Raw genomic sequence first — 19734 nt, 5'->3', positions numbered from 1 at the left:
CTTTCTATCTACCTACCTATCACATCTATGTATCTATCCTTCTACCTACCTAAATATGACATCTATCTATGTATGTATCATTCTATCTACCAACCTACCTATCGTATCTTTCCATCTACCCTCCTGCCTATCACATCTATCTATGTATCTATCTACCTACTTATGACATCTATCCATCTACGTATCTTTCTATCTACCTACCTATGACATCTATCTATCTATGTATCTGTCTATCTGCTTACCTACATATCATGTCTGTGTATCTATCTACCTATGGATGGATGGATAGATTATATGGAGAGAGATAGAAGATAGGTAAATAGATCAGGGTAGGTAGATATATACTTAGATGATGGATGGATAATAGATAAATGATGTATAGATATCTATCATCTAAGTATCTACCTGGCTACCTCGATCTATTTACCTATCTTCTCTCTCTCTCCATATAATCTATCCATTCATCCATCCGTTAATCTGTTTTTCATCCATTTTTCATCCAGTCTATCTGTCCATTCATCCGTAGCTATGTATCTATCCACCTTTCACCTCTATTTCTCCACCCATTCATATATCCATCTATTCTTCTACCTATTCATCCATTCATCCATCAATACCTATCTATCTAGTAATATCATCAATCTACTTATCGTCTCCATTATCTTTCTGTTTCTCTATTTAGCTATTCTAACATGTATGTATAAACTAAAACTGTCTCTATTTTATCTATCATCTACCTACATCTATCATCTATATACTTATTTGTCCATCACCTGTCTCTATCACCTTTTCATTATTTATCACCTATTAAGCATTTATCATCTATCTGGGCTTCCCTGCTAGGTCAGCTGGTAAAGAATCTGCCTGCAATGCAGGAGACCCTGGTTTAATCCCTGGGTCGGGAAGATCTGCTGGAGAAGGGACAGGCTACCCACTCCAGTATTCTTGGGCTTTCCTGGTGGTTCAGCCGGTAAAGAATCCGCCTGCAAGGCGGGAGACCTGGGTTTAATCCCTGGGTTGGGAAGATTCCCCTGGAGAAAGGGAAAGGCTACCCACTCCAGTATTCTGGCCTGGAGAATCCCATGGACAGAGGAGGCTGGTGGGCTACAGCCCGTGGGGTCGCGAAAGAGTCAGACACGACTTAGCGACTATGCAACAAATGCCTCAAGCTGACTGCAGTGCAACATATCTGATGAGTACACGCCTCCCTGAATCTCCAGCTGCTTTTTCTATTACATTTGTCTGTGACACACACCTGTGGCACCATTCAGGACCAAGGAGTCAGGAAAAGAAGGACCTTCCCTGCGTGTGCAGGAAACGACCGCTTCCCGTGCAGGAGGGGACAAGGAAGGCTGTGACTTACATCTTCAAGCTACCACCATCTTTGGAACAAACAACTATATTTAAACCCAATGCATGCAGGGGAAAAAAAAAAAATACACGTTAAAATATACATCTAAGAGTTATGGAGAAACAATGTCTGATTGTCACGACTTCTGGTTCACACCCATCTAAATGTAATTTCTCTGACAATCACAGGAAGGAAACTCAGCTTTAGAATTTCCCTGGGAGCACAGGAGTGACTTTAGAATAAAACTGCTTTAAAGTCCCTTGACAGGAGTGAGTTAAGAACCATGCTTTTAACTCTCGAGGAAAATAACTTTTGACTCGGGATACACAAAAGTACCTAGTTAGACGTTTACGAACCAGCATGAGTGCTCTCCTAACAGAAAGACTTCCAAGAAAACCCCTCTTTTCTGTTGTGCATTTTTTTCCCCTACTGGAAACTCTTCTTGGCAGTTCCTCGCCGGACACTTTAAAATCTCTGAGTTGACACTGAGCTAGTAGGGTTTGTCTGGGGACCCTTGGACTTCCCATAAAGAGGGGTCTCCAGGCTTTCATGAGTAAAGCGTCCCTGCCAGACCTTAACTGTGAGTCTACTCCCAATTTTGTCCTTATTACGGCATCACCGACTCGATGGACATGAGTTTGAGTAAACTCCAGGAGTTGGTGATGGACAGGGAGGCCTGGCGTGCTGCAGTCCGTGGGGTCGCAGAGAGTCGGACACGACTGAGCATCTGAACTGAACTGAACTGATGTGATTTGGGGCAACTCAAGTAACTTCTGAATGTGAGATCGTCCCCATGTCTTATTTCCTAATTTCTCCCTCTCCAGTTGCATCCGAACAGTGGGGATGCACTTTGCTGCAGCTGAAATTCAAATCTTCCACCTCTAGTGAAGTGATGCGGAATGCAAGTCACTCAGTCGCGTCCGACTCTTTGCAACCCCATGGATGATACAGTTCGTGGGGTTCTCCGGGCCAGAATACTGGAGTGGGTAGTGTTTCCCTTCTCCAGTGGATCCCTCCAACCCAGGGATCGAACCCAGGTCTCCCGCATTGCAGGTGGATTCTTTACCATCCGAGCCACCAGGGAAACCCAAGAATACTGGAGTGGGTAGCCTTTGCCTTCTCCAGCAGATCTTCCCAACCCAGGGATCGAACTGGGGTCTCCCGCATTGCAGGCGGATTCTTTACCAGCTGAGCCACCAGGGAGAACACTCCACCTCTAGCGTGTTCCCTTAATCTTCATCAGATTCCCTATTTTTGTTTCTTTTCCCTGACGGCGTTGATAACAAGCAAAGAACTGACCCTACTCAAAAACTGTAATGTGGGCTTCCCCGCTGGCTCAGTAGATAGATAGCAAGATAACGGGTTCGAGCCCTGGTCCAGGAAGATCCCACCTACTTCGGAACAACTGAGTCCGTGCACCACCAACTACCCAGCCTCTGCTCTGGGGCCTGGGAGTGGCAACTCCTGGAGCCCTTGTGACCTACAGTCCAAGCTCCACAATAAGAGAGATCACCCCAATGAGAAGCCTGCACGGCAAAACCAGAGAAAGCCCCCCGCACACAGCAGTGAAGACCCAGCACAGACAAAATAAATAAATGAGTTAAAATATTTTAAAAAATCATACTGCGTAAAGTCTGCATGGGCAGAACCAAGGGGCTGTCTGGTCTACCATCTGACTTGTAACGTTCCCTGCAGGACTCTGTGTGGAAGAAATGAATCACTGCCTCACCTTCGGGCTGCCTCCCTTCCCGAAGCAGAAAGCATCCTACGTGCGATACGGTTCGAGCATCCACGGGATCTTCCCGTTTCCTGCAGAAGTGTTGTGTGTGTTCGGTCCTGCCTGACTCTTTGCAACCCCACGGACTGCAGCCCGCCAGGCTCCTCTGTCCATGGGGTCTCCCAGGCAAGAACACTGGAGTGGGGCACTCGCTGACCCAGGGATTGAGGCTCTGTCTCTTGACTCTCTCTGAATTGGCAGGTGGGTTCTTTACCACTAATGCCGTCTGGGAAGCCCTTCAAGATCCCATTTCCATCTTTACTCAACTTCTGCCCACAAGCGGCACGTTGACCTGTATGCACGAGGTGATCAAACGGTTATTTGTTGCAACTGGTGTGCTGAATTCCAAGTCCTGTCTCATCTGATGAATGAATCCATTTCACATTCACCCAAGGAGCTGACATCATAATCAGTAAGAGTTCTCAGTTTCATTTTTTTTCCCACCTTTTTTTTTTTTTTTTTTGCCCTCCAAAATCAATGGAACCACTCCTAATCTTGGGAAAAATTGAAGGTAGGAAGAGAAGGGGATGTCAGAGGATGAGATGGTTGGATGGCATCATTGACTCAATGCACATGAGTTTGAGTAAACTCCGAGAGATGGTGAAGGGCAGGGAAGCCTGGTGTGCTGCAGTCCATGGGGTTGCAAAGAGTTGGACATGAGTCAGCAACTGAACAATGATGAGAAGGAGAATGTTAACTTTATTTTCTTTGGACAACTTCTCCCTCTTATTTTCTTGGTTGTCAGCGGCCAACAGATTCTGTTCTCTGAAATATTCACAACTCCTTTCCCCTTTGGGAGTGGGGAAGTACATTCATTGCTATGTTCCCAGGTTCCCTGTTTCTCCTGTTTCAGCATCTTTTTTTCGGTTCACAAACACCGCTTAGCAACAGTGACAAGTTCGGTTCAACATTCCAATCTGTTTTAATAATCCTTTCTGACTTTTCTCAAGTAAGCGAGAGATGGTTAAGTGCTTCCAGACCTGGGAATGTGCTCTGCTGGGAATATCCTAGGAGAAATGCTGAATATTCTTGGGTTTTTCCCCGAAATCCAGCTCATGGTCTCTGGTGGAGGCTGAGTATGCTTACTGGAAAAGAATATTAGATGCATTCGGCCAGAGCAGCTTGCTCCCTGAACTATTCATTGTCATCTTTGGCAAAAGATCAAGTGATGCGTGTCAAGGTGACTTCTAACTAGCCACTAGCAAGATCCAATCTCTCTAGTTCTTTTCTGAGGATGCCCCCCCTTTTCCTGCCTTAAAACTCTGTAAATCAAGTGACACATATATACCCATGGCTGATTCATGTCAATGTATGGCAAAAACCACTGCCATGCTGTAAAGTCATTAGCCTCCAATTCAAATAAATAAACTAAAACACAAAAAACTTTGTAAATCAATTGAATTTTGGTCTTCTATTCTGTTCTGTTTCTTTTCCTCATTCTGTAACCTTGCCCCTTTTGGGGAAAAGTTCTTTTTTTTTTTTTTTCCCCCCCGGCTTTCATTATTTGGTCTTAGACATAATAATAAAATTAAACCACATCCATTTTCTGCCAAGTATACCAAAACAGGATTTTCTTCTTTCACAGTTGTACTCAATTGCCTCAAAGTTACACACATAATGTACAATTAGAAAACCACCGCAGTTGAAAAGAAGATGAAAACGCTCCAGGCTCCTCCTTGTAGCTAAAAACAAAAAAATAACTCTTACGTAAAATATCTGCTGGTAAATTAAGACCAGGTTTTGTATTATTTTGGTTGATTCTAAGTCAGAGGCCGTAAGTCAAATTCTGAAAACTTATATCCCTTCTCCGAAATTTCCGCTGACCTCTAAAATTCCTCATCCTGAGTCTAAAAAGTTGTAAAATAAGTCTACAGAAAACTGCAATGTATCCATTTTGATTCCCAGCACGGAATACTCGAACAAACTCAATTTGACAGGTCAGAAGTTCCTCATGTATTTTTCTAGTCTCTGAAATTCTATTTCCATATCACTTTTCTTAGAGAAGCAATTCAATGATTTACATTTCCTTGTAAGAAAAATCTACTCCAATTAGCATTTCTTTCTTTCTTTTCGGTGGTGACACATAGCATGTGGGATCTTAGTTCCCTGACCAGGAATTGAACCCATGTTCAATGCAGTGGAAGCCCAGAGTCCTAGCCACTGGACCATGAAGGAAGTCTACATTCATCCTAATTAACAGGACTGTGATCACAGCCATAAAATTAAAAGACGCTTACTGCTTAGAAGAAAAGCTGTGACCAACCTAGACAGCATGTTAAACAGCAGAAACATCATTTTGCTGACAAAGGTCCATCTAGTCAAAGTTTTGGTTTTTTACAGTAGTCATGTACGGATGTGAGAGCTGGACCACAAAGAAGGCTCTGAGCACCAAAGAACTGATGCTTTTGAACTGTGGCGTTGGAGAAGACTCTTGAGAGTCCCTTGGACAGCAAGGTGATCAAACCACTCGGCTCTAAAGGAAATCAATCCTGAATATTCATTGGAAGGGCTGATGCTGAAGCTGAAACTCCAATACTCTGGCCACCTGATGCAAAGAGAGCTGACTCATCAGAAAAGACCCTGATGCTGGGAAAGATTGAGGGCAGGAGGAGAAGGGGATGGCAGAGGATGAGAGGGTTGGATGGCATCACCAACTCCATGGACATGAATTTGATCAAAGTCCAGGAGATGGTGAAGGACAGGGAAGCCTGGCGTGCTGCAGTCCACGGGGTCGCAAAGAGCCGGACACGATGAGCAACTTAAAAACAGCGGCAACCAGGAGGACAAGTCAAAACCAATGAGCTTGTGGAATCCCTTACACATTTCCAGTTCTACTGGTCCATTTCACAGATTGTTGTAACTTTTTCTTTTGGCAGGGCAGTGGGTAGGTGGGTGGGTGGGCGTCCAGTAAGGCAATTGTTTTTACAAGAGCAGCGAGACTACAGCATCTCAAATAAAAGGGTCAGATGCAGAAAAGTCAAGGTATTGCCAACTGGATGCAAGATCTGCACCGGCTGTGACCATCCTAAACAGAGGAAGTGATTGGTGGGGGCAGGGAATCCAGAAATTGCTTTTAGGCTACTGCCTGTAGTGGTATTAGGAAACACAGAAACGTTCATTCATTTGTTCCAGACGTGTCCTCGAATGTACCATACAGTTCTGTCTCCACCCCCACAGCTGAGTCAGAATTCTGGAATCTCTCTATCTGTCCATCGAAGGATGCTGACCCCAAATCAATGCGAGATCTCGCTGTGCCAAGGAATTTCTAGGAGGGGCACAGCGCATCCACTTCAGAAGGAGAGAGCAAAACAGGAAGAAGAGGAAAGACGCACCCAGAGAGATCCTGAGAGCTGCCACCATCTGGTTTCGATTCCGGGGCTGTGTGTTTATTTTCGGCGTGGAACTTGTCATTTTCCAAGTGGCTGGCGGGTGAAAGATTCTCTTTCAGGTGACCCTTCTTGTAACGGACAACACTGCGGCTGTCGTTTCCAAGACTGTGTCCCAGGGTTCCATGAAAATACAATGATAGTAGGAAAACCTCTGTCTCCCAGGTCTCTTTAGAGCCTTGCAAAAATCCTTCTGAATGGATCCCACGTGTTCTAGCAGGGCTAAGGTATATCATTTGAAAAGACCCCGATGCTGGGAAAGATCGAAAACGGGAGGAGAAGGGGACCACAGAGGATGAGATGGTTGGATGGCATCACCGACTCAATGGACATGAGTTTGGATAAACTCCGGGCGTTGGTGATGGACAGGGAGGCCTGGCGTCCTGCAGTCCATGGGGTCGCAAAGAGTCGGACACGACTGAGCGACTGAAATGAACTGAACTGAAGGTATATCAGGCTCTGGCAGGAGGGCGAGAGAGCTTGGAAGAATCCCATTTCCCCCTCACCCCGCCCAGAGCCTACTCACTATGTCAAGTCCCTTAGAGTCCATGCAGTGGTCAAGAAGTCAATTAACTCACAATAAAGATGAGCTTGAAAGTGTTAGTCGCTCAGTCGTGTGTGAGTCTTTGCAACCCCACGGACTGTAGCCCCCCAGGCTCCTATGTCCCTGGGATTCTCCAGGCAAGGATACTGGAGTGGGTTGCCACGTCCTCCTCCAGGGGATCTTCCCGACCCAGGGATCAGACCTGGGTGTCCTACATCTGCTGCTTTGGCAGACGCTGAGCCACCTGGGAAGCGACATCAACTTAGTGAAACGTCAAGTGACCTTCGAGTTTAACAACAAGAGGGAACCAACACAGGATACAGTTCATGATATTTTAAGACTGCTGCGTGACGGACATCTTCTAATCTGTGCAGGTTTCTATTTCCGCACAACTTCTGTGGCTCAGAATCGGCTGCTTTCTTGACACCTTCGGGGACTTGTTTCAGGAGTAACCCGTCTGAGTGAGCCAGAAGAGCTATAGTTTCTTGGAAATTCCCAGCTTTTTAAGCCTCATCTCTGCGCTGATAACTAAATTTTCTGCACGGCCCGTCCCACCACCCAGCCCCCTGCCTCATCGAGCGTGGGGTCTGCTCCTGTGTTCCCCACCCCAACTTGTCATAAAATTCTAAACTCCGATGTTTAAAACATAGACATCAAAACCTAGGGAAAAAACACATGATTCAAGAGCTCGGAATCTACATTCCGTAAACATTTTGCCGGCCTTCCTGGTGTCAGGCAGCTGGGGACCTGAGCCTCAAATCTAAGACGGTAACGAAGACCTGATTTTCCTGCCAATGAAGTGCCATGCGGCGCTAAGTCACTTCAGTCATGTCCAACTCTTTGCGACCCCATGACTGCAGCCCGCCAGGCTCCTCTGTCCATGAGATGCTCCAGGCAAGAACACTGGAGTGGGTTGCCACGCCCTCCTCCAGGGGATATTCCCGACCCAGCGATCGACCTTCCCAACCTTCATCTCTAAAGTCTCTTGCGTTGGCAAGCAGGCTCTTTACCACCTGGGAAGCCCCACCAATGATGGGACCTTGACATTAAAAAAAGAGCAAAAACCCAACAACGTTTCTGGTTCTTCATTTTCTCCTCTGAGTCAGAGCATCTCCAAAGCTTCTTTCAAGTCCAGAGACACACGACGACCATTCTAACATTGAAGGGCAGAACGTGGACGTCTCCGGGGGTTCAGTGGATAAGAATCTGCCGCCAGGGCAGGGGACACAGTGTTCGATCCCTGGTCTGGGAAGATCCCAGATGCCTCGTGGCAGCTAAGCCCGTGTGCCAAAAGTACTAAAGTCTGAGCCCCAGAGCCCACGACCCTCACTGAGAGAAGCCCCTGCAATGGGAAGTCCAGGAACCACACCCAGAGAGGAGGCCCCGCTTCCAGCTGCTAGAGAAAGCCCAGGGGAACACACAGCACGCCGAAAAAATAATCAGTTAAAGAAAACAACTGTCTTTGGTCACCCGATGTGAATAACGGGACCCCTTGGAAAAGACCGTGACGCTCGGGAAGATTGAAGGCGGGAGGAGAAGGGGACGGCAGAGGATGAGATGGTTGGATGGCATCACCGACTCGATGGACGTGAGTTTGAGTAAACTCTGGGAGTTGGTGATGGACAGGGAGGCCTGGTGTGCTAGAATTCATGGGGTCGCAAAGAGTCAGACACGACTGAGCGACTGAAGAAGAAGAAAAAGGGTAGAAAAATAGACACATTTTCTTCATCTTGTTTTTCTATCCTTCTGCCATTTTTAATCTTTTGACATTTAAGTTATTAAGATCATTAAGTTATGATTATTACATTATTTTAATTTATTTAATATTTACTTTAACTTGATTTATTAAATGTACTTAATTATTAAGTTATTAAAACTTATTAATATTCAAATGGTGTTGCAAAAATTCTATAAAGCAATTATCCTTCAATTAAAAAACAAATTTAAAAAGGTGTTATGAAAGAGACAAATTAATAAAAAAAATAAAAAATAGTATAACGGGGTCTCTCTCATATGTTTTTAAGATTTTAATATGTATGAGGGGAACATTTACTAATGCACAAATTATTCAGATTAGCTCACTTTTGCACATTAACAGCCCTTGGAATCATTTCATCGTTTCCTTTGTATTTCTTCCCCCCAGACTCCTGTAACTCTGTTCTTAATTATAGGTAATTTATAATATGATATTAGTTTCAGGTGTAAACAAAGTGATTCAAAATTTTGTAGTCTTTGCTTCACTGATTGTTATTGTTAAGTACTGACTGTGTTCCCTTTGATGTACATACAGAATATCCTTGCATCTTATCTGTTTTATACATAACTTTGTATCTGTCAATCCCCTGTCCCATCTTGCCCCCTTCCCCTTCCTCTCCCCACTGGGAACCACTAGTAAATTCTGTCTCTCTGTGAGTCCGCTTCTTATTTGTTATATTTAGTTTGTCCTGCTTTTTAGATTCCACATTTAAGTGATATCATATGATATTTTTCTTTCTCTGGCTCACTTCACTCAGTAATGGTAACCAACTTCAACGTCCATCCACATTGCTGCAAATGGTATTATTTCATTGTTTTTTGGGGGCTGGCTAACATCCCATGGTCTATATATATGTACCATATCATCCCTATCCATTCCTCCATTGATGGATATTTAAGTTGCTTCCACGTCCTGCCGACTGTGAATGGTGCTGCTCTGAATACTGGGGTGTCAGTGTGTCTTTTTTGAATGAAGAGTCTTGTCTGGATATATGCCCGAGTGGGACCGCATGATAAAAACGTCCATCAAAATTAAAGGATGCCTGCTCCTTGGAAGAAAAGCTATGGCAAACCTAGACAGTGCCATTCGAAAGCAGAGACATCATTTGCCAACAAAGCTCCGCACAAACCTATGGCTACCTTCCTCCAGTGGTCATGTACAGATGTGAGAGTTGGACCACAAAGAAGGCTGAGCACCGAAGAATGGATGCTTTTGACCTGTGTTGGTGGAGAAGACTCTTGAGAGTTCCTTGGACTGCAAGGAGATCCAACCAGTCCATCCTAAAGATCAATCCTGGGTGTTCACTGGAGGGACTGACGCTGAAGCTGAAACTCCAACACTTTGGCCACCTCATGAGAAAAGCTGACTCATTGGAAAAGACCACGATCTTCGCAAAGACTGAAGGCGGGAGGAGAAGGGGATGACAGAGGATGAGATGGTTGGATGGCACCACCGACTCGATGGACATTAGTCTGAGCAAGCTCTGGGAGTTGGTGATGGACAGGGAAGCCTGGCATGCTGCGGTCCATGGGGTCACAAAGACTCGGACACGGCTGAGCGGCTGAACAAAAGCTACCTTGCCCCAAATCCCATCTCTGAGTTCTTCTTTGGGGTTATATTCTTATATCCTGTCCCCCCATGTCCACCCACCAATACAGCGCATGAATCCCTTCCACCCTGCCTCTCCTATTCTGCCACAATGATGTTTTCTTCTGTGAGTTCTCAGCAGCGGCAAAAATCTGCTCCCCTCTCTCTCCGAGGGCAGCATTTCCCGTGGCCTCTCTGCCCAACAGCTGCGCGTTCATGCCGTCCCCATCCATCACAAGGTCAGCGGATGCAGTCGAGCCTTGCAGCTTCTGTCCTCCTCGGCCTTGGAAACAGAACCCGTCATCTGAGATCCGTGTCTGCCGATCACGGCTTCCCCTCGTCGGCTGCTGGCTCTGTGACTTTTCACCACACGCCGGTTCTGGGAGGATCATTCCTTCCCCATGTCTGACAGAAGCTCTTCCCTGTATTTCCATTTCTTCCTGACGGCTGAACCCCGCGCTCTGAGCCGGGAACATCTGGATTCCCACACCCTCTCAAGAGAACCTGTTCCATCCACAGTGACTACGTTCTCAACACAGAAAAGGAAGACCAGGCCACCACACCTCGTTTCTTACATGAGCGGAAAGCTGGAAAGACACAGGCGCGTGTGCCTGAGCTAACTCACTTGGGTCGTGTCCGACTCCTCGCCGTTTACAATCAGAATATTCTTGGCTGGGTTCCCGGAGGCTGGTTTTTTTTCCTGGGGAGACAGACACTGGGAGACAGAACGTTTCTTTTTTTTTTCTTTTTTGTTGGCCGCTCCGCCCGGCATGTGAGATCTGAGTTCCCTGACCAGGGATTGAACCCATGTCCCCTGGAGTGGACGTGCAGAATCTTAACCACTGACCCACCAGGAAAGCTCCCCCCCACCCCACACACCAGAGCGTTTTTTCAGCTTTCCACTCTACTCTGCGGCAGACTCCGGAAGCGGTTTTTCCCAAGGAACAAATGGTAACAATATATGCCCCATCAAAAAAATTGTGTTTTTTTTTTTAATATATCATGAGATATATTTTGATATATTACCAGATATATTTTGATATCTCGCAAGAGAGATATTCAAATGCTTTCCAGTGACCGTAAAAGTAAATTTGAAAAATAAACACACTCCGTACTCTTCACGATCTTTAAGGTAAAACCTCTGTTAATTTTGCCAGCGAGGATGCATAGTAAACTTACGTACCCTGAAATATTGTTCTCATTATACTGGAAGGTGGGAAATTATACTTAGAAAGCTGTGTCCTACTTGAAAAGGATGAGACAGCTGCCCACGTAATTTCCTGTGTGAAATTTCTTAATATGATGGTGTCTGTCTCTTTAGTTTCTCATCCTACATAGCGCGTATCCTCCTCACCCTGTCTCCCTGAGGACACCCAAATTATATAGCTGGTGTTCATGTGGAGGTAACTCACCCACGAGGAAAAGAGCAAACTGTTACTACCAAACTGTTCAGTTCAGTTCACTCACTCAGTCGTGTCCGGCTCTTTGCGACCCCTTGAATCGCAGCATGCCAGGCCTCCCTGTCCATCACCAACACCCTGAGCTTGCTCAAACTCACGTCCATCAAGTCGGTGATGCCATCCAACCATCTCATCCTCTGTCGTCCCCTTCTCCTCCCGCCTTCAATCTTTCCCAGCATCAGGGTGTTTTCAAATGAGCCCTTTCTTCACATCAGGTGGCCAAAGGATCCGAGTTTCAGCTTCAGCATCAGTCCTTCCAATGAACACGCAGGACTGATTTCCTTCAGGATGGACTGGTTGGATCTCTTTGCAGTCCAAGGGACTCTCAAGAGTCTTCTCCGACACCACAGTTCAAAAGCATCAATTCTTCATCACTCAGCTTTCTTTATAGTCCAACTCTCACATCCATACATGACCACTGGAAAAACCATAGCTTTGACTAAACAGACCTTTGTTGGCAAAGGAATGTCTCTGCTTTTTAATATGCTGTCTAGGTTGGTCATAGCTCTTCTTCCAAGGAGCAAGTGTCTTTGAACTTCATGGCTGCAGTCACCATCTGCAGTGATTTTGGAGCCCAAGAAAATAGTCTCTCACTGTTTCCACTGTCTCCCCATCTATTTGCCATGAAGTGATGGGACCAGAAGCCATGATCTTAGTTTTCTGAATGTTGCGTTTTAAGCCAAGTTTTTCACTCTCCTGTTTCACTTTCATCAAGAGACTCTTTAGTTCCCCTTCACTTTCTGCCATAAGGGTGGTGTCATCTGCATACCTGAGGTTATTGATATTTCTCCTGGCAATCTTGATTCCAGCTTGTGCTTCATCCAGCCCGGCATTTCTCATGATGAACTCTGCTATAAATTGTCACCTTGCTTATTTAACTTGTGCAGAGTACCAAACTGTAAGAAGTCCCAATAGATACAACCTTGAGGTTAACAACAATAAGAATATGCCTTTTATATTTCATCAGCAGGAGCATATACCAAGGATCCATATATAAATATGGGTTTTAGGAGAATGCAGCTTCCTCAGAAAAAAACCTAAAAATAATGCCACTGTATGACCCAGTAATTCCGCTCCTGGGCATGTATCTGCAGAAAGTGAAAACACAAATTCAAAAAGACACATACGTTCCCAAGTTCACAGCAGCACTTTTTACAACAGCCGGGACATGGAAGCAATGTGTGTCCATCCACAGAGGAATTAAAAGAGAAAAGTGGTACATAGATACCACAGTGGAATATTACTCAGCCATGAAAAAGAATTATGCCATTTGCAGCAACACGGATAGACCCAGAGATGATCACACTGCCTGAAGTCAGACAAACATCCTGTGATATTACTTATATGTGGGGGTCTAAAAAGTAAAACAATTAAATATAGTAAGACAGAAACACACTCACAGATCTAGGGAACAAACTAGCGGTGACCAGTGGGGTGACGGAATGGGGGAGAGGAGAGACAGGGTCAGAGATTAACAGGTACAATCTACTATGTATAAGGGGGCTTCCCTGATAGCTCGGTTGGTAAAGAATCCGCCTGCAATGCAGGAGACCCCGGTTCGATTCCTGGGTCGGGAAGATCCCCTGGAGAAGGGTCAGCCTACCCACGCCAGTATTCCTGGGCTTCTCTGGTGGTTCAGCTGGATAAAGAATCCGCCTGCAATGTGGGAGACCTATGTATAAGGGCTTCCCCAGTAAAAGGTCTGACTACCAGATCAGGAGATGCAAGAGACGTAGGTTCGACCCCTGGGTTGGGAAGGTCCCCAGGAGAAGCAAATGGCAACCCACTCTAGTATTGTTGCCTGAAGAATCCCAGGGACAGAGGAACCTTGCAGGCCACGGTCCATGGTGTCACAAAGAGTCGGACATGACTAAGCACACAGCATACACCTCACCCCCCCCACACACAGTCTACACATAAAATAAATAAGCTACAAGGATAGTTCAATACAGGGAACATGGCCAATATTTTACAATAACTATAAATGGACTATAATCTATAAAAATTTCAAATCACACACACCAGAAACTAATATAAGGTAATCAGTGATACCGCAATAAATTTCTTTTTCTGGTTTTCAAGCGGCAGGAATTGTATAAGATTGGCGGATGATACCAAAGCTCTCTTTCGGTCTTCCTTCTCAAGCCTACCCTTAGAAGGGCCCGGAACTGCTCACGAGAATAGCAGAAGTTCCTTTCTCAGCCCTCGTGGTCCCTCTCCAGGGAAAACAGAAATAAAGTGGACACAGGGAACAAAAATCAATTGGTTGACCCCGGCGTGTGATACAGTGGGGGCCCAAGAATTCTCTCCAGTGACTGACCAGTGAATGCACAGACCCCGGTCCGTGAAGGAGCGGGTAACACATGAGTAACCAAACTTTGACAGAGACTCAGAGACAGAATTCCCTATTTCTTATGCTCCACCCTCCATTTTTCCTGCTCACTGACAGTACATTCACACTTTAGACAGACAGAAGACATCACCACTTAGCCTAAAGATTCACTTATCCTAAAGAGGCACAACCTATCCCATCCTCCGACTTAACAAGACAGATAAAGCAGCAATTTTACTGCTTAAAGATTTCCCACGCAAATACACGTGAGTGTTTCGCTTCTGTAACGCTGTCTAGCGGATACACAGAAGTGTTACTTAGTGGGAGGAAAAAAAATATCGAAGCAGCTGGAAAAAAATCCAGAAACAATGGCTTGTATAAAATCTCACAGAATCTGGCTTTAAACGCTTCCCAGTACCTCATTAATATGGGAAGCAGCCTTCCTAAAGCCAGTTCATGAAGAAATCTAAGAAATATGATCTGAAGATTGTAAAAACCCTGAAAAGCTTGTTTCCCAAAATGCAATGTGGAACTTAAAATGCTGTCTGTAAGTCTAGTAGCAAATTTACTAAGACACAAACCCAAATATTTAGCTTCGTATGGTACAGCATCTGCTATATAAATACCCGTCTGGAGCAGCAAGAGAAGGAAAAAAACAGGTTATTTTATGGAGAAATGATAAGTAAAGGAATTCACTGTTTGCTGTTTGCATTTGCCATGTATTCTCATGGACCAAAACGTCTGCTAGCAAACGCAAAAATAGTATTACTGAAAATGAGATCCAGATCGACTTATCTTGGCGGTCAGAGTAAATGTGGGTTTTTCAAACCATAATTTCAAAATTTTCTGAAGCAATCATTCATCTGTACTTTTTTTTACAACAGAAATTATTAAATACTATGAAAAGTGGCAAAGACAAGAAAAAAAAAAAAAAAAAAGCCCAGTGTTTATCTAAATGGTATAGTCAGTCCTTACTTTTCCATAGGTCATATGCTCCTGAAATCATAAATTCACACCCTCGACCAACCTGAGAGATATCTCCAGAATTCAAAGTCAACTAAATTATCAGATGGACTGAGGAATGTGAACCTAAGTTTTTGAATATGGAAAGCACATTTTAGTCCCTAAAAGTAGGACCTTTATTCTATTTCCAGCACAACACGGGCCCTGATACATAGAAGACATACATGATCTGGGTACTGCGCTGACTCTGCATGCCCATCTAACACAGTATTTAGAACCGCTGCGATGTTTTAATAGCAACGAAGAAGATTACGCTCGCTATTTGAACACGGAGCTTGAGGATCGAAACACGGAATTTGGGGAAAGCGTCCAGCTGTGATCCTTTCACCTCCAGGCAACATAGCAAGAGTGCTATGTTATATCTGCACTCCACGCCCAACTCTGGTACGTTGGACAACGTTAACCGATCCTTAAGATTTTTTTTCCCTTTAAAAAAAAACAAAACTCCTTATTGAATGCTGCTTCTGCTTTACGGTTTGGGTTTTTTGGCCCAGAGGCATGTGAGATCTCAGCTCCCCCCAGCCAGAGATGAACCGTGCACCCCACCCCACCCCCGCATTGGAAGGGAAAGTCCCAAGCGCTGAAGTGCCGGTGGTAACTGATTGTGATTGATGGCATTTGAGAAGAAGACCTGTCTCCTGAAAAACAAAAATCTGCCAACAGAAAAAAAAAAAAAGCTTAAAAAAATAAAAAGAAGAAGTTTCCTGAGAGCAAAACCGCAGCCGCATTCTCTGAAAGCTTTATGTATTTATTTTTCTTTTGCTGCGCTAAGACAGACACTGTTATTTCCATAGTCTTGCCACTTCCCCCCTCTACATCTGCCAAAGTGAAAATGAAGGCAGATGGAGGTTTCTGAGTTTATACTTGACAAGGCATGTTGAGCAAGTCCTAGGCTCCTTGTCTCTTTAAAAAATGTGATTTCCTTACCCTTGTACATCATTAATGGGTGTGTAAGTCGGTATAGCCACTATGGAGAAGAGGATGGAGATTCTCTAGAAAACTAAACGTGCATCCGGATGTCCACAGTAGCACTATTTACGACCGCCAAGACGTGGAATTGACCCAAGTGTCCGCTGACAGATGAACGGATAAGGAAGATGTGGTACACACACACAGCGGAATACTACTCAGCCATGAAAAAGAACGAAACCACGCCATCTGCAGAGACGTGGATGGATCTAGAGACCATCATATTAAGAGAAGCAAGTTAAAGACAAGGGTCACAAGATATCATGTATACGCAGAATCTAAAAGGTTATATAAGTGAATTTACAAAACAGAAATAGGCTCACCCAGATAGAAGACACACGTATGTTTGCCAAAGGGGAAGGGGAGGGAGGGATAAATTTGGAGATTATGATTTGCAGATACACACTAGCATACGTAAAACAGAAAATAAGGACCCGATATATACTGAACTACACCCAGTATCCTGTAACACCAGAAATGATATATACACACACATATATATGTAACAACCTATAAAGGAAAAGAATCTGAGCAAGTATATATACGTTTGTGTGTATACATATTCAGTTAATATATATTCTTACACATATACTTTACAGATTTTTCCCATTTAAAGTTATTACATATTACATATATATGTATGTGTATATATATATTTACATATATGTTCTTATATATCTATTCTTACACATGCACACACACATATATACAGCTACATATATATTCCTATGTATCTATTCTTACACACACACACACACACACACATAGACATATTTTTTCAGATTTTTTTCCATTATAGGTTATTACATATTCCATATGTGTGTGTGCATGTATATTTATATATTCAGTTACATATATATTCTTATATATACACTTTTCACATTTGCCCAATATAGATTATTACATATTACGTATGTGTGTATATATATTCAGTTACATATATATTCTTATATATACTGTTATACATATATATACACTTTTCACATATTCCCAATATAGATTATTACATATATGTGTGTATATATTCAGTTACATATATACACACATATGTATACTTTTCAGATTGTTTTCCATTATAGATTATTACATATGCATATGTGTACACACATATATATTCAGTTACATATATGTTCTTACACTTGATCTTAGCCAAAAGGCCGAGAAGCGATATATATGTTCTTATATATATACTTTTTCAGATTCTTTTCCACTATTGGTTATTACATATTACATTTACGTGTCTATATATATATATTCAGTTACGTATATTAAGGATATAATTATATATATATTCTTTTACATACACAAGAATATACATATAGTATATATATGTTATGTACATAACTGAATATATATACACTTTTCAGGTTCTTTTTCATTATAGGTAATTACAAGATAGTGGATACAGTTCAATATCTGTTAGGCCCTTTTTGTTTATTTTATAAACAATAGTAGAGCTGATTTACAATGTTTCAAGTGCAGACCTAACTGCTTCAGTTACATATGTATCCTTTTATATATATATTCAGCTACATAAATGTTCTTTTATATATATTCAGTTACATGATATACTCTTTTACATTCAGCTACATATATTCTTTTATATATATATATATATATTCTGCTACATATAAATCCTTATATATACATTCAGTTCAGTTCAGTTCAGTCTCTGTCCTGTCTGACTCTCTGTGACCCCATGGACCGCAGCACGCCAGGCCTCCCTGTCCATCACCAACTCCCGGAGCTTACTCAAACTCATGTCCGTCGACTCGGTGATGCCATCCAACTATCTCATCCTTTACTGTCCCCTTCTCCTCCCGCCTTCCATCTTTCCCAGCATGAGGGTGTTTTCTAATCAGTCAATTCTTCTCATCAGGTGCCCAAAGTATTGGAGTTTCAGCTTCAACGTCAATCCTTCCAATGAATATAAACTGAATATATGTATTAAGTTACATATATATTCTTTGACATATATATATATATATGTAACTTAATCACTTTGCCATACACTGGAAACATTATAAATCAACTCTACTTCAATAAAAAATAAAAATTAAATAAAAAAACAACCACCAACGTGATCTCTTCCTGTAGAAGGTCGATTAATGTAAACTCTGAGATCCATCCTGGCCACCTCACAAAGAATGCCCCGTTCCAACAGCCCTCCCCTCCATCCAAACTGAAAACATCAAACGGTCTCTTCTGCTCTGGGTCGGGAAAGCATTCTTCAACTGTCCTCCCGTGAAGGATCACCAGAGGAACGCATCTTTTAGTGTTACCCCCCAGAGATAACTTGGCAGCAGAAGACGTGGAAGAGAAAGCTGAATATGCTGACGATGGCGTGTGGGCTCCAAAGAGCGATGATTTATCTCTGAGGTCTGGCAGTGCGCTTGAGGAGGTCAACTCTCTTGTTCACATGCCTTGGAGTTTGTGTGATCACACAGTTCATACACAACAGCTGCTAGAGGGACAGGGGTACTTCTTTGGGAGCCTCATCGTCAGCATGCACGTTGACGTACGAAGCTCCAAGGAAGAGGAAGGGGCTCACTCAGAAAAAGCAACTCCAGCCTCGTTCCGCCGACAAAAGCTCTGGACTGTCTGTGACTCACGGGCGCCGCTCATAATTCTTGTGACATTGCTTCTCTTGGGTGGCAGCGAGATGAAGTGTGTCTGGAAGGCTGTGAACTGTCTAAGCTTATGTTGCTATTGCTGCTCCGTCGCCAAGTCGTGTCCGACTCTTTGAGACCCCGTGGGCTGCAGCACACCGGGCTTCCCCGTCCGGCACCAACTCCCGGAGCTTGCTCAAAATCGGGTCCATCGCGCCGGTGATGCCATCCAACCATCCCATCCACTGTCGTCCCCTTCTCCTCCTGCCTTCAATCTTTCCCAGCATCAGAGTCTCAGCTTACACTCTCTGCATTACCCAAGTTGTCAGCAGTGCCGGGGGTGTTCCTTTCCTGCGGCTGTCGTGACAAAAAGACTGTAACAGGGGTTTGCAAGAGAATGAAAGTTTATTCCCTTGCAGCTCTGGAACGCAGAAGTCCGAGATCAAGGGGTTGGAAGGCTTGCTTTCCTCCAGAACTTCTTGGGAAGAATGTGGTCCAGCACCCACCCACCCTCTCACTTCTCTCCACCACACCGCATCCAGGAGCTGATGGTGGCCGCAGGCAATCTGTGGCGTTCCTTCCCTTGTCGATGTCATCACTCCCATCTCTGTTTCCATAGTTACACACCTTTCTAAGCCTTCTCCTCTGTCTTCTTTGTAAAATCCAGAAGTGCACCGTTTTCTGTTGGTGTTGCTAAGTTTTTGTATTGTACTGGGGGCTTCCCTGTTGGCTCAGATAGTAAAGAATCTGCCTGCAATGCAGGAGACCCTGGTTCGATCCCCGGGTGGAGAAGATCCCCTGGAGGAGGGAATGGTAACCCAGTCTGGTATTTCTGCCTGGAGAATCCCATGGACAGAGGAGCCTGGTGGGCTACCGTTCGTGGTCAGAGAGTCAGACACAACTTTACTTTGCCAACAAAGGTCTGTCTAGTCAAAACTGT

At 44.0% G+C, this 19734-nt stretch overlaps 1 long non-coding RNA gene and 1 pseudogene across 1 annotated transcript in view; both read right to left on the bottom strand.

The window, feature by feature from the left end:
• Nucleotides 1–19734, bottom strand: part of LOC133052321 (uncharacterized) — a 73899-nt gene that overhangs the window by 28075 nt on the left and 26090 nt on the right. The gene's annotated exons all lie outside the window — the stretch shown is intronic.
• On the bottom strand, nt 17246–17354 carry LOC133053370 (U2 spliceosomal RNA; annotated as a pseudogene).

Source organism: Dama dama, chromosome X, assembly GCF_033118175.1.
Source record: "Dama dama isolate Ldn47 chromosome X, ASM3311817v1, whole genome shotgun sequence".
NCBI classification, from domain to species: Eukaryota; Metazoa; Chordata; class Mammalia; order Artiodactyla; family Cervidae; genus Dama; species Dama dama.
Note: the sequence above shows the minus strand (reverse complement) of the source record. Positions and strands in the feature narration are given on the sequence as shown.